The 14,827-nt window shown below is 42.7% G+C and overlaps 3 pseudogenes across 3 annotated transcripts; 1 reads left to right on the plus strand and 2 right to left on the minus strand.

Moving 5' to 3' along the window:
• Positions 1 to 2,146: 2,146 nt before the first annotated feature.
• Positions 2,147 to 5,579, minus strand: AT5G29040 (annotated as a pseudogene). The gene has a single exon.
• Positions 5,580 to 7,446: 1,867 nt separating this feature from the next.
• Positions 7,447 to 8,619, minus strand: AT5G29041 (annotated as a pseudogene; the record flags this gene model as incomplete). The annotated part of the gene is made up of 1 exon: positions 7,447 to 8,619.
• Positions 8,620 to 9,936: 1,317 nt separating this feature from the next.
• Positions 9,937 to 13,891, plus strand: AT5G29043 (annotated as a pseudogene; the record flags this gene model as incomplete). Its single annotated transcript has 1 exon — positions 9,937 to 13,891.
• Between the last annotated feature and the right edge of the window lie 936 nt (positions 13,892 to 14,827).

Raw genomic sequence — 14,827 nt, forward strand, 5'->3', positions numbered from 1 at the left:
CCGGAATGAAGAAACGGACGGCCAGGATTGAACTGTGGCTCATGTTTATCCGTTAAGGCTCAAGCTTATCCATAATTCTGGTCATCCTTATCCTTTAGGGTCGAGCTTATCCATTTTGGATGATGTTTATCCGGAAAAAATGGAGGAAACCAATCGGAGACCGATTAGTGTCCCGGAGCGTCCGTGGAGTGACATTTATCGAATTTTGATTGGTCCGGGCCACCTCCTACTTGTTTTGGCCGACCTTTTGACCGACTTAAGACCCTATAAATAGTCCACTTCGTCCCATTTGTTCCTCAGACCCAAAATCCACTAGAAAACGCCTAGCTCGCGGGAGAAGACCTTAGAAGCCAAACCTCTCGGAAATCCCTGTGAGTACTTGAGTCACGTGAAGTATCACGTGAATAGGATAGTGTATTCGTTTATTTCCTTAATATAGCTTAGGAGGTTAATTAGGATTAGTTAGCTTAATTATTCGCTTAAAACCTGATTAGGATAGTTAATTAGGTTTAGTAATATTTAATTAGGATTAGTGATGCCTAATTAGGATTAGTATTCTCTAAGCATGATTAGGACTAGTTAAACCTAGATTAGGGGAACTAACCGCGATTAGTGGTAATTAAGTACGATTAATTGTTTGATTAGTATAGTTTTGCATATAGGATAGTTGCATAATAGTATATGAGTCTGTTGTCATTTTAGTAGTCTTTAATTAGATGACTAACATTAGACGAACCATGAGGATCCCGTCCGTATGTTGTGCGTTGCGTGTAACCCCGTTCCGTTATGGCATACGAAGGCTAGGGGCTGGATCGCTACCGACCGGGCGCTACATGACGATGTAGTATTAAGGAATGCTATGTCTCTTGTAGACTTTGTGTCTAAGAGATGGAGGCATGTCCTGGGAGATCATGGATTCTTAGAAGGCCTTACCTAGGTTTTTAGAAGCATACTTGCATTAGTTGTCCATTGCATATTAGGAAATCGAGTCTGCATGCATTTTTCTTTGTCCATTATGTCTTGCTTGTTGCGTGTTTTCTTTGTCTTTGTGTTATTTGCATTATTCGTATTTATTCTTCTTAGGTCGTAGTATTAGTATCTGTCGATGCTGCTTAGGGTAGAGGTATTAGGGTAGTTCTGTCTAGATCCGGGGCTCATTAAGTAATACTAGATTACTTATGATGCTACTTTTTGTGCAGGAAACCTTAGTTAACCAACCTTGTAGAGGCCGCTCGTGACTTAGGACAAACCAATGTAGATTTTACGGCTTTTTGTAAGATCTTACTAAGTATATTATGTATGGTTTTTAAAGAGGATCCGAAAACTATATATGTTTTGGTAACCATTTCTCGTATGATATATATATAAGTATAAGATTCGGATTTCTAAAGTTATATGGTTATACTCACTGATATTATTAGTCTTGTCCGGACTAACACAACTCACGTCCGCAGTACGGGTTGAAAAGCATTAGGCCACGGGCGGGAAGCTAGACTCTTGTGGTTGGACGACTCGGGCATACGAATTTGTTTTGGAAACGTGGGTTGACCGACTGCGGGCGTCTAACATACCGCTTCTATTTCGTTGTTACAATGACCCTCCGCAACATTTGGTTGATTTTCTTTCGAAGTTTCTTCTTTTCCGTTGAACGTTTTTTGTGTTGAGCTGCGAGAGCTTTGATAAAGGCCATCGCGATATCTTGATCTCTGCTCGAAAGGTCCTTGATTAATGCACCTGGAGCTCGGATCTGGGATCTAAAGTTGTGAAGTGGGGAGCATCGGAAGTTGATTAATGTCCTCGTCGATCATCTTGATCCTCGAAAAGTCTGGCATGGATTCTGAGCATCGTAGGTTGAAGGCCATAACTGCACAAGAAAAGGACAATACTTTTAGTGAGGAATGAAGAAAAACCTAGAGGGGTAATTTATAGGGAGGTTTCTTAGCTTTCAAAGATGCGATTCCATTTAAAGCCGGAGTGATTCGCGGAAGCATTCACGTCGCCTTGTTCGCCCAGCATTCAAAGAGTATCTCCAAAACGAATATTTGATGAATCAAGGAAAGTTGGAAAGTTTCCTTAAATAAAATGGGCCGAAGCCTAGTAGGTAAGTCCATGCGAAAATAAAAAGAGTTTAAGTTTCAGGGAACATTTAGGGAAGGGGCTCAGGAACAGGCTCCTTTATCGCCGGTTCGGGGTTCGAAGTGGACGCCTCGTTTTTAACATTCACGTCGGGTTCATTATTCACGCGCTTCCAAGGGTTGCTATCCTCCACGTCGTCGTCACAGTCCTCACTGTCAAACAGGATCACTTGGACCGGAGCGTTTACAGGACCAGGTACTTGACCTCGAGCACAAAAGTACATCCGGAGCATGTGCGGGATCTTTGCCACGCAGTCGAAGTTCCTCCACTCCCATTAAAAATGGTCGCTCTCCATAGCCCTTACCTTCCTTTCAATATGGGCAATTCGGGCCTTGAGCGTTTGCCTCTTGAGGCCCAAACGTTGCCTTTCATCGCATAAGCGGCGATGCTTGTCAACGACCTAGAATGCGAACTGGTTAAATACGAGTAAAGTTTTTCCGGAAAAAAGAAGGAAGGAGGATTTACCTTATCCATAAAATCGTACGCCTCCTTTTTGTCTTTCGAGGGGAAGGGGCAGCAGGCTTGAGGAAAGAGAACACCGGCGGGCTCGAAGCCATTGCCGGATAGAAACAATGGACTTCCGGGATCAAAGGGACAGACGGTGGAGGCTCTTTCGTTTTCTATTCTAGAGGTGTTTACCAAGTAAATTTCTGAGATCATATTTTGAGAGAGTTGTGAAAGTTTATGTTCTTATTTATAGTGGTTTAGGGTTTACTCGAAACCACAAAATTAATAATAGTGGCGTGTCCGAATGGATTTAACCATTTTTGGGATTCGAGGAAAAGGCAATTATTGCCTTGGAGGCGTGACACTTTTCTTGGTTTGCGAGGAAGGAAATGGCAGCCATCGCATTTAAGACAAGCGGATCATTAAATAAAGAAAATATATATATATTAACAAAGGCTGAAGCCCAGTAAATAAGTCGAACAGACTAAACCCGAGTTGGGGAGTTCGCGGATTCAAGTCCGCATTTCTTAGAGATAGGTCTGATCAACCTACGAATCTCGTGACTTGACAACATGGTTAAACAAAAATGCTATATAAAAGGTGGAGTTTGCCAATCCATACTTGAATCGAGCGCAAAGAAAACCCTCTTGGGTTCATAGTCTTAAAAAATAATAATAAAGATTTAAAAGCCTCCTCAGGCCAAGTATTTGTTTAGCCTACTTAGGCAGGTAAAATAGTAATAGTAAACTTTTAGTCTGTTAACAAAAAGGGACAATCCCCATTAAGTGGACACAGCCACTACAGGTTCTCAGGCACCTCGAGTTCGGGTTGAGCTGACTCAGGATCAACTAAATCGGCGGCAGCTATCTCAGTCTCACCCGGCTCGCCAGTAGTAGGCTGCTCGCTAGGAACCTTGGAATCTGAACCATCATCGTCCTCGATGACCACTGTCTCCGAGTTCGTGGATGGAGGAATCTCTGGCGGGGTGGTTACCGCCTCCGGAATTGTCGTCGGCACGATGGATGCTTCGAGCTCCACGGGATCGCTAGCACCTGAGGCAATTATCTCGGATTAGGAAAAATACAAGAGTAATTCGCTGTGTATTGGTTTCAAAAGTTTAGGAATGTACCAGCCCAATCTAAACCTGGCATCATTTAAGAACGGAGATCGAACTCAAGGGACGAAGATTTGTCTTTCCACGTCATAACCTCCTTTTCCCTGTCTAGCAACAGTCTCTCGTAGTACTCAATCATGTCATTGAGTTCGCCGTTTGCCTGAACCAAGTGGTAACAAAAAAGAGTTAGCATCTAAGTGGAGGATTAAAGTTTAAAGAATTATTATGGGTGAAGAGAACTAACCCGAGATGAGTGATGGGCATGGAGTAGGAATTGCTTGCGAATTGCAGGACGCCACCTATCAAAGGCTGGCAGGATGGTGTCTTTTCAAGTTTTGAAGCACCGAAAGACGTTTCCCTCTGTTTTCATCGCTGTTAGAATAAAGAAAGGGTTGGACCAGGCAAGGAGCGTTAAGTCAATTAATCGAAATGATAAGGCCGGAAAAAAAAATAAAAGGTAATTTCTAACCCGTGAACGACTTGGTCTGAGGAACAAAAACAGCCTTAGTTCCGGCATCTCGGACCTCAGCTTCTTCTCACCGGGGGTTTGCACTCTGATCGTCCTTTTCACCTCTGGATCCAGACAAAGGAGATACGGTGACTGGAGGACGAGGGCCCATAGAGCGGGGTGGTGGCGATGGCCGAGGAGAGCGATCAGTTCGGGCTCTCGTCTTATCTCTTTTGGGGGAGGAGCTACCCCGGGTTGATCTGTCTCTCTATTTCCGAATCAGGTCAGCAAGCGGCTCGCTGCTTAGTCTAGTTCGGGAGGCAGGCCGAGGTGATTCGCGGCGCGGTGATCGTTCTCTGCGGGATGACTGGCCGCTATGGCCTTCGCGGTGAGGAATGGGTCTGTAGGCACCAGCAGATTTTGCCCCTTCGGCGCTGCCATTGTCAACTAGCAAGGTTCTGCTATATTCTTTCTTGTCGACTGCGGATTGAAGGAATGATTTGTTCGTTTTGCAAGCCTCCACGATCGACTTGGATAGCGTCTTGCGTCGAGCTGCGATGACCCGAGCAGAAGTCCCTTGAGGTAAGGGAGGGGGCAATGGCAGTTGGAGAAGATGTCCAGGGGGGCTCATGCTTAGCTTGTGGTTCGCCTCTACGAATCGGTCGAGAGTAAAGGAGTTCCAGAGAGTTCCAGAGAGTTTCCCCTTCGGCGAATTCAACAGTCGGAAGGGTCGGTGCGATGAAAGCTGCGAATTGAAAATTAAGAGTTGGTCAGATAAGGCAAGAAGTAAATAAGGGTCATATGCATGACCTAACATCTATCGGGCTTAGTAGTCCACTTCGAGGAGAGCAAGTCCGAAAGGTTTCCAATCGAAGCATGGCTCTTTTTGATTAAGAACCACGAGTGATGCCAGTTCTCGTCCTTATTAGGGAGATGCGAGATGAGGTTCCTGTTGGCGTTCAGATAGGCCGAGAAGTATCCTACCTTCTTTGAAGAACTCCTCACACTGAGAAGTTCAATCAGTTCGGGAACCCCGATGACATATCTGGCTTCCTCCGCGACAGTGATAATCCCCATAATAGTCCGGAGGAGGTTGGGGGTTAATTGGGGCAAGGCGATTTCAAGGGCTGACAAGTATCGAACGAGGGCTTCGGGAAGGGGAGAAGTCAAGCCGCAACCCTTGAAATAGATCTCGTATACGCAAAAGAACCCGGGACGGTGGTTCTCCGGCGACTCAGTGGGCTCCGGCATTTGCGAGTCCTTCATAACTTCAGCCGGAATCCGACAGAGATCTCCCAATCGATTAAGAGATTGGAGAGTGCATGTGGTTTGATAGTGGGGACTGGCGATGTCATTTGGCCGGATGCAAAGGTCGTTACTAGAGCCGACATCATCGAAAGAGGAGGATTCAGGTCTTTCAATTTCAGAATTCATCGTGTAGTGAATAAGGGGATTGAAGGTTCGGAGAGAGAAAAAAGAACTTTGCTTTGAGAGTGAAAGCGTGAAAAATAACAAGGAAAGAGTAAAGTGAATTTACCTTTACGTTTGCCAGTGATGATGATGGAACCGTCTTGGGAGTCGTGGAGGAAGTGGAAGAGTTTCCCCGCTTTAATAGTTAATAAACAATATACGGTCATAATTGTGACAGATGTAACGCGAGTAATTGTAGGAGTTTCCGAGATCAAAGCAATAACGTGATTTAGGCGGGAAATCAGAGAGTCATTTGGCGCAATCTTTGCTTCTGGAACATTAAAGTCCTCCGAACTGGAGTATCATTTCGAAAGACTTGGGGGGCTAATTGTTGGTATCGGATCCTGCACCATGGACTCAAGACCGGCCAAAGATTGCTACACAAGTAAGGGAGGCCCATAAGATGAAAGGCCCGTAAGATTCTTCGAAGTAAGAGTATGGGCGAGATGTTGATTGGCGAAGTGGGTGCAACATCAAAGTTAGGACTACTCGAATTGAAGAAGACAAATGGGCCGAAGGGTGAAGTCCAGGAGGCCCGGAGTGGTTTCAAATTCGAACGTTGAATAATTAATTCAAAGACTAGAAACGGATACATTTAAGGTAGAATAATTGTGTGTAAATGAGGATTAAATGTATTCTTTGGGTATAAATTATGGGTCAAAGACCATGTAAAGACACACACATTTTTGTGCAAATTAGCTATACACATTTTCTCTACAAAACTCATAGTTTTCTCTATAATCATCTATCTATTTTCTAGTATATTTGTCCTCAAGAATAATCCTTCTCACTAAATAAATAAATACTTAAGTGTGTGAATCCGACATCCACAATAAGTAGCATGTACTCTACATTTTCGAGAACAAGTTTTTTATCTAGTTTTATTCCGCAGACACTGTGTTCTAGACCTTTTGTAATCCGGATTTCTCTTTATCTATTCAGTATTCAGCATTCAGTATTTGTTCTTGATTTCGTTTACTGTTGTTCATCCTGTTATCGTTTTGCTATTACACTTTTGTTATCATGTTTTCATCCTGTTCAACGTTTATGTTCTCTGCAATGATGTATGAGTAGTGAATAGGTTTCTAAGGATGGGTTAGAGTAGTGTAGAATTCTCAGTTTGCTAGGTGGTTGAGTATGGATTGATAGATCCCTTCTGGATAAGTTGTTCTTAATGCCTATTGCTTTCTGATCAACTGGAATTTGAGCCCAGACATTTCCGCGCCCAAAAGGTGTTCGATGAAATGTCTGAACCACTAATTCCAGAGATTCGTGGCCATGTACCAAGGTATTGGTTGCAAGGAGCGATTTGGCTATAACTTGTTGATTCGTAATGCCTGTTAAGTTAGCTCTCGTCAATGGTGATTGAGTCTGGGACTAGGTTAACTTGAAGGTCTCTGTTGCGGTGGCACTTAGATTTGGGTAATGAACTTGTTGTCTAGGGATAATTTATTGAGCATGTCAGTCACCTGTAAACTGAGGAAACGAAACTACTCAATTACCCCATCCTCGGGAATTCTTTATTTGATTGATTTTATTGTTTACTCCACTGCTGTTTACTGTATCCTGTCATCTGCTGCTTAGTTTCTGTAATTCTTTTTTGTTACTCGACCTTATACTCGACCACCTAGTTGTTTGGCAGCAGACTGTGCAGTCGAGGATCTGTGTCATACTTTCTGTCTGTTAGTCGACCTATCACTCGACCTCACCCAGTGCTCTGCAAAGAGCTGTGTTGGTGGAGTGTTTTATTGTTTCTGCTTGAATTTTTGTTTTCTGCATGTTCACTTAGAACTGCTAGAACACACCAAAACCTGTTATTGCTTGGCTTGACTTAGTGACTTCTGATCACATCTTGATTGTTAGCATCACACCCATTTGGATTGACAACCTAAAATACTACAACGACATGATTGGTGTTTTAGGATAATTGATTTTAAAAACCTATTATCAATAGCTCCAGCAATCTTCTTCCTCTCAAAATCAGCATTCTTGGTACTGTTGCTACAAGCGAGGTTCTCTATTAGGGTTGTACGTCAACTGGGTAACGTGTGTTGAAGTTACCATTGCTCGCTACATTTAGAGCCATCTGGTATCTCCAATCAACTCCTCTGAAGAAGGTACTTAGAAGTTGTACCTCACTGAAACCATGATGTGGACAATCTCGTTGGTACTGCTTGTAACGAACCCAAGCAGCCTTGAAAGCTTCAGCTGGACCTTGTGTGAAGGTACACAGCTTGTTTCTCAACTCCTCAGACTTAGCATCATTGTAGAAATTCTTCAAGAAGGCTATCTTGATGCTTCTCCAAGTCTTGAGGGAACCTACTTTAAGTTGTTTCAGCCAAGTAGCTGCTTCCCCAGCAAATGAATAAGGGAAGAGCTTGCAAAGTAGGTAGTCCTCTGAGACTCCATTAGCCTTGATGCTCAGAACAAGGTCCTCAAATCTCTCGATATGATCCATTGGCTGCTCATGAGATAAGCCATGGAAAGGATGCTGGCCAACTAAAGCAAAGTAGCCAGGCTTGAACTCATAGTCGTTCCTCTGGAATGGTGGGGGTACAATCGCTAAACGATTAGCATAGAACAAGTCTGGCCTGTTGAAATCCCCAAGAGTACGACGTGGTTCCGCAGCTGGAGGAATAGCTGAAGGAATCTGGTGTTGGTGTCGATCGACACCTCTGTTGTGTCGTTCGACACCCAGTTGGTGTCGCCCGACACCGAGCCCTGCTGCATCTCTTGCAGCTAATTGCGCATTGAGGCGCGCTTGATCCTCATTGGCGTTCTCATGTAGGATAAGTCCATGATCATCCAATCTCTGACCAACTTCATTGTAGGCTTGCCCATCCACATCTCTCAAAACTCCTTCTGCATCAGCTCTGATGACTCTGTCAGCCATTGCTAATTTCTGAGTTTTTTGGTTTGTGCGTTCAAGTTTTCCAAAGTCCAGAACAGACAAGTTGATAAGCTCCTTCTGTTTTCTGCTCCTTGTTTGCCAAGGCATAGACATGAAACGCAGAAAAGAAGAAAACAAGAAACGCGTGAGTAACAAAATAGAAGTAAAAACTAGACGAAATCTCTAAACAAAACTCAATGATGATTCCGAAGAACTTCGGCAACGGCGCCAAATTTGATATGATTCAAATTACCTAGAATTACTCTCTCAAATAAGAGATCAATTTCAGTATTTAAGGATCGAATTCACGGAGTTATTTTGTTCAAACAGTAAGTTGAATGTCGACATTAAGCTAGCAGGGTAATAGTGAAAATAAAAGAAAACAAAGTAAAAAGACAGCAGGATGATTGTGTTGTGAACGATTTAATAAAGACCTAGGAACAGGGTATTCTCAGGAAACTATTGGTTAGTAGATCTAATGAAAGCTAGGTTGTTATCGAACCATTGTTAAACTCAAACTCTTATTATGGAATAACCGGTGGGCGTGCCGCGAAACTCCCTATATCTATAGCTAATAATAACCGGAGAAGCCGAGAAACTATCAACCTAAATATGCATTCTTAGCGAGTTCAATTGTTCATCTTAGTAGATAGGCCGATTCTTATTACACACCTATAAACTTGACTCATCAAATAATAGATCCAACTACAGATACATATGGCGGGCATATCAATTGTCTGGATTCAAGATCTAGTTAATTACTCTAGATCTAGCATTAAACATAATTAAAGATGAAGAATTCTACAGATAACCTAGCAAAGGGGGCAATTTACTAAACCATATGAATCCCTAATGAGAAACCCTATTCCTAACAAGCAGACTACTCAGACATATTGAATGAAACAAACAACATAATTGAGATAGAAAGCATAAACACAACAATAGAGATAAGAGTTAGAAAAGATCTCTTCACTGTATTAAAAACTGGAATGAGTCTCTCAAGAACAATGGATGAATAGCTTATGTCTCTCAGTCACAGGGTTTTGCAAAAGCTTGATAAAAGACTTGATAAAAGAAACATAGGTCTAAAAACAATATATAAAACCCTAAAAACGTTCAGGGACTAATAATGCAAATAGGAAAGTTTTCTAGGGCAAATTTCCTCTTCTGTAAACTTGAAAGTGTCATGGACTTCTGCAGGGCCAAAACTGGTGTCGATCAACACCAAGAGTGTGTTGATCGACACTCCTCGCTGATTCCTAAACCAAAATCGTCCTTAGTTTCCTTTTCCTTAGCTATTACTCCAAAATGTCTCCTTATCTCCATTGTTGTCCCATTGCATAGAATACCTGAAAAAACACTAAAAAGACTCGAGAAATAACATAAAGACTTAAAATCATATACCTAAAACATAGATAAAATCAGTGAAAATTGGGTTATATCACCCATCTGTGGGAAAAGACGCTACCCGAGCGATCAATCACGACCTAGGATGACTGCAAAAAGGCCTTCTTGGCAAAATTCTTCTCCAACTCCAGGACTGCAAGACTCCAGAATGAGATCTCGGGATTCACTCAGAAGCAAAATGAAAGCTTCTATGAAGCTTGGGAACGCTTTAAGGGTTATCAAACCAAATGCCCTCATCACGGATTTAAGGAAGCTTCCCTTCTCAGCACACTTTACAGAGGCGTCCTGCCTAATATACGTATGCTCCTTGACACCGCATCCAATGGGAATATCCTGAACAAAGATGTCGAAGACGCATGGGAGCTAGTTGAAAACTTGGCTCAGTCGGATGGCAATTACAACGAGGATTATGACAGAAGCATCCACACCAACTCTGAATCTGATGACAAGAACCATCGAGAGATTAAAGCTCTCAATGACAAAATCGACAAACTCCTCCGAGTGCAACAGAAGCATGTTCACTTCGCCTCTGAGGATGAAGTATTCCAAATCCAAGAGGGGGAGAATGATCAGTGCGCTGAAATCAGTTATGTTCGAAACCAAGGCGGCTACAACAAAGGGTACAACAGTTACAGACCCAACCCAAATCTGTCATACAGAAGCACAAATGTCGCTAATCCTCAGGACCAAGTTTACCCTCAGAAGCAGCAGCGGCAGAACAAACCAAAACCGTTTGTTCCTTACAACCAAAGCCAAGGGTTCGTTCATAAGCAACAGTTCCACGGAGGGTATTAACAGCAACATCCAGCACCAGCACTTCAGGAATCAGACATGAAGAATATGCTCCAGCAAATAATGCAAGGCCAAGCCGCAGAAGTAATGGAAAATGCTAAGAAGCTGGCTGACTTACACAACAAAATTGACAAACAGTTCGTTGAAATGAGTAGCGGGATCGAATCATTGAGCAAAAGGGTACGACATATAGAAGGCACAACCGCTTCTACATCAGCCACACCAGGATACATCACAGGATAACCAATACATAATTCAAAGGAGTATGCCCACTCAATCACTCTAAGAAGAGGACGAGCGTTGCCACCAAAAGGAGAGCCTAACCCCAACACTGAGGACAATGTGGTTCAAGAGGGGGAGGATTTTTATCAAGACGATGTTTTGGCTGACAAAACAATCGAAGAGCCCACTCTCACCAGTCAACCCACTCAACCACGAGTCCCACCAGCTACTCCCTCTGTTGAAAAACTGGTAGCTGCAAAGACCAAAGACACAGTCTTTGTACCACCGCCCTACAAACCGCCGCTTCCATTCCCTGGTCGTTTCAAAAAAGTTCTGATTGCAAATTACCGTGCTTTTTTGGAAAAAGAGATAAACGATCTTGATGTCACTATGCCCTTGGTAGATTATTTCGCGCTGATACCTGACTGTCACAAATACGTGAAAGACCTAATCACAGAAAGGATCAAAGAAGTCCAAGGAATGGTGGTATTAAGTCATGAGTACAGTGCAATTATCCAATAGAAGGTCATACCTAAGAAATTGGAAGATCCAGGCTCATTCACTCTACCATGCTCACTAGGCCCTTTAGCATTCACAAGATGCTTATGCGATTTAGGTGCTTCGGTCAGTCTGATGCCTCTCTCCGTAGCCTAGAAACTTGGTTTTGATAAATATAAAACTTATAGCAGCTTTTTTCAAATTCCTATCCACCCAAATGACCAAGAGAAAACTACATTCACGTGTCCCTATGTGACTTTTGCTTATAAACGAATGCCTTTTGGACTTTATAATGCACCCGCCACTTTTCAGCAGTGCATGACTTCTATTTTCTCCGATTTGATAGAGGAGATGGTCGAGATATTCATGAATGATTTTTCTGTGTATGGCTCTTCTTTCTCCTTATGTTTGCTTAATTTGTGCAGGGTACTTAAGAGATGCGAAGAGACAAACCTGGTGCTGAAATTGGAAAAATGTCACTTCATGGTCATAGAAGGAATCGTCTTGGGGCACAAAATATCAGAAAATGGGATAGAAGTTGATAAGGCAAAAGTTAATGTCATGGTGCAGTTGCAGCCACTAAAGACTGTGAAAGACATCAGAAGTTTTCTCGGACATGCTGGGTTCTACAGGAGATTCATCAAGGATTTCTCTAAGTTGGCTAGACCACTCACCAGGCTGCTATGCAAAGAGGCTGAGTTCACGTTTGATGAAGAATGTCTGGTTGCTTTCAAATTGATCAAAAGAATCATTGATCTCTGCTCCAATAGTCCAAGCACCTAATTGGGATCACCCTTTTGAAATCATGTGTGATGCTTCGGATTACGCTGTGGGAGCAGTTCTAGGACAAAGGATCGATAAGAAGTTGCATGTCATCTACTACGCTAGTAGAACGATGGATGATACACAAGTAAGGTATGCCACTACGTAGAAAGAACTATAAGTTGTGGTCTTTGCATTCGAAAAGTTTAGGAACTATAAGTGACAGTCTACACTAATCATGCTACTCTAAGGCACATCTATGCAAAGAAAGATACCAAGCCGAGGTTGCTAAGATGGATTCTGCTGCTCCAAGAATTCGATATGGAGATAGTGGATAAAAAGGGGATCAAAAATGGTGTAGCTGATCACTTATCACGAATGAAAATTGAAGATGCAGTCCCTATTGACGATACCATCCCTGAGGAACAGCTTATGGTCATCCAGGAAGTGAACAAAAAATTCAAAAGCAGCCAGTTTTGGGATGAGATGCTTGAAGTAGAGGAGAAACTTCCGTGGTATGCTGATTATGTCAACTATTTATCATGTGGTGAAGAGCCTCCAAATCTTTCAAGGTACGAAAGAAAGAAGTTCTTCAAAGACATAAATCGCTTTTACTGGGATGAGCATTACCTCTACACTCTCTGCAAAGATAAAATCTATTGGAGATGTGTCTCAGAAGATGAAATAGAAGGTATCTTGCAGCACTGTCATGGTTCCAGCTATGGCGGCCATTTCGCAACATTCAAGACAGTATCTAAAATTTTACAAGCAGAATTTTGGTGGCCAACCATGTTCAAAGACGGTCAAGAGTTCATTTCAAAATGCGATTCGTGTCAGAGAAGGGGAAACATAAGCAGAAGAAATGAGATCCCTCATAACCCGACTTTAGAGGTTGAGATTTTTGACGTATGGGGAATTGATTTCATGGGTTCGTTTCCGTCCTTGTATGGGAATAAGTATATATTGGTTGCAGTAGACTATGTGTCAAAATGGGTGGAAGCAATAGCCAGCCCTACGAATGATGCTAGAGTCGTCCTGAAGTTATTCAAGAGCATCATCTTCCCAAGATTTGGAGTTCCTAGAATAGTCATTAGTGATGGAGGCACGCACTTTGTCAACAAAGTTTTCGAGAGTTTACTGAGGAAGAATGGGGTTAAACACAAGGTAGCGACTCCTTACCACCCATAGACAAGTGCCCAGGTGGAAATCTCTAACAGGGAGATAAAATCGATTCTAGAGAAAGCTGTTGGGAACACCAGGAGAGATTGGTCTGTAAAGCTCGATGATGCGTTATGGGTGTACAGAACAGCTTTCAAGACCCCCATTGGCACAACCCTGTTCAATCTTCTTTATGGGAAATCCTGTCACTTACCTGTTGAACTGGAGTACAAAGCTATGTGGGCAGTGAAACTTTTAAATTTCGACATCAAGACTGCTGAAGAGAAAAGATTGATACAGCTTAACGACCTCGATGAGCTCCGTGTAGAAGCATATGACAGCTTAAGGAAAGTACCAAGTCGTTTCATAACAAGAAAATAACTTCAAAATATTTTAGAGTAGAAGATCAAGTGTTGCTATTCAATTCTCGCTTGAAGCTTTTTCCTAGAAAACTCATGTCTAGGTGGTCTGGCCCCTTCAATGTTAGTGCAGTAAGACCATATGGAGCTATCACGTTGTCTGGAAAAGGTGAAGACTTCACAGTTAACGACCAAAGACTAAAGAAATATATGACAGACCAAACAATTCCAGAAGGAACTTCTGTTCCACTGGAAGAGCCACCCAACCCCCAATAAGCGTGAGGAGTCAAGCTAGAGACTCTAAACAAGCTCACTTGGGAGGAAATTCCATGACTATCTTTGTATATAATTTAAACTTTCTTATTGTTTTCTAACTCACTTTGGTGGTGTTTTAATCTTAGGAAAGTAAGTGACAAAATCAATTACAGGATGAATAGTGATCTACAGGGTGAATAGTGATCTACAAGGTGAATAGTGAATTACAAGGTGAATAGTGGAGTCACTCAATCACGAAGTCAAGACGATTTTCAAACTTTTCGATCGAGTGATTTATTTCCAGGGAAGTAACAGTTCGAAAATTTTGATAACGGGTCACTGCACGTTTTCGGTCAAGTCCAAGGTGTGATTGAGTACGTGGAGTGGGCGAAATCAGGCCATCACTTCCCAATGACAAAACCGGTGAAGCCCACCTTGTCCCCCATGACAAAAATGTCAACAATTCTATAGTTCTTACCACCCACCTCTCATCACGTTTTTGCCAAGGGAAGAGCTCTCCTCACCTACGTACCTCACCTACGTAAGGAGCGCATCTACCTCCTCCTATTCCTATAAATACCAATCTCCTCATCCAATGTTAATCACACACAACAACATCTCTCTCTCTCTCATACTCAATCGCAAGCTTCTCTGTCTTTAAGCGATGCCTTCACTCGATCGCAAGCCTCTCCACCCTTGGAAGTTTACTTCACTCGATCGCAAGCTCCCGACGCCTCGCCCTCTTTCACTTGGTCACAACCCTGTGACGCTCAACCGCCCCCAACATCTCACTTAGAAGATCTTAAGCCATCCTCGTCAAGTTCACTCGATCACAAGCTCAAGACACCCGATTCTCACCTCTTTCCACT

The sequence above is a fragment of the Arabidopsis thaliana genome, chromosome 5 (genome assembly GCF_000001735.4).
Source record: "Arabidopsis thaliana chromosome 5, partial sequence".
NCBI classification, from domain to species: Eukaryota; Viridiplantae; Streptophyta; class Magnoliopsida; order Brassicales; family Brassicaceae; genus Arabidopsis; species Arabidopsis thaliana.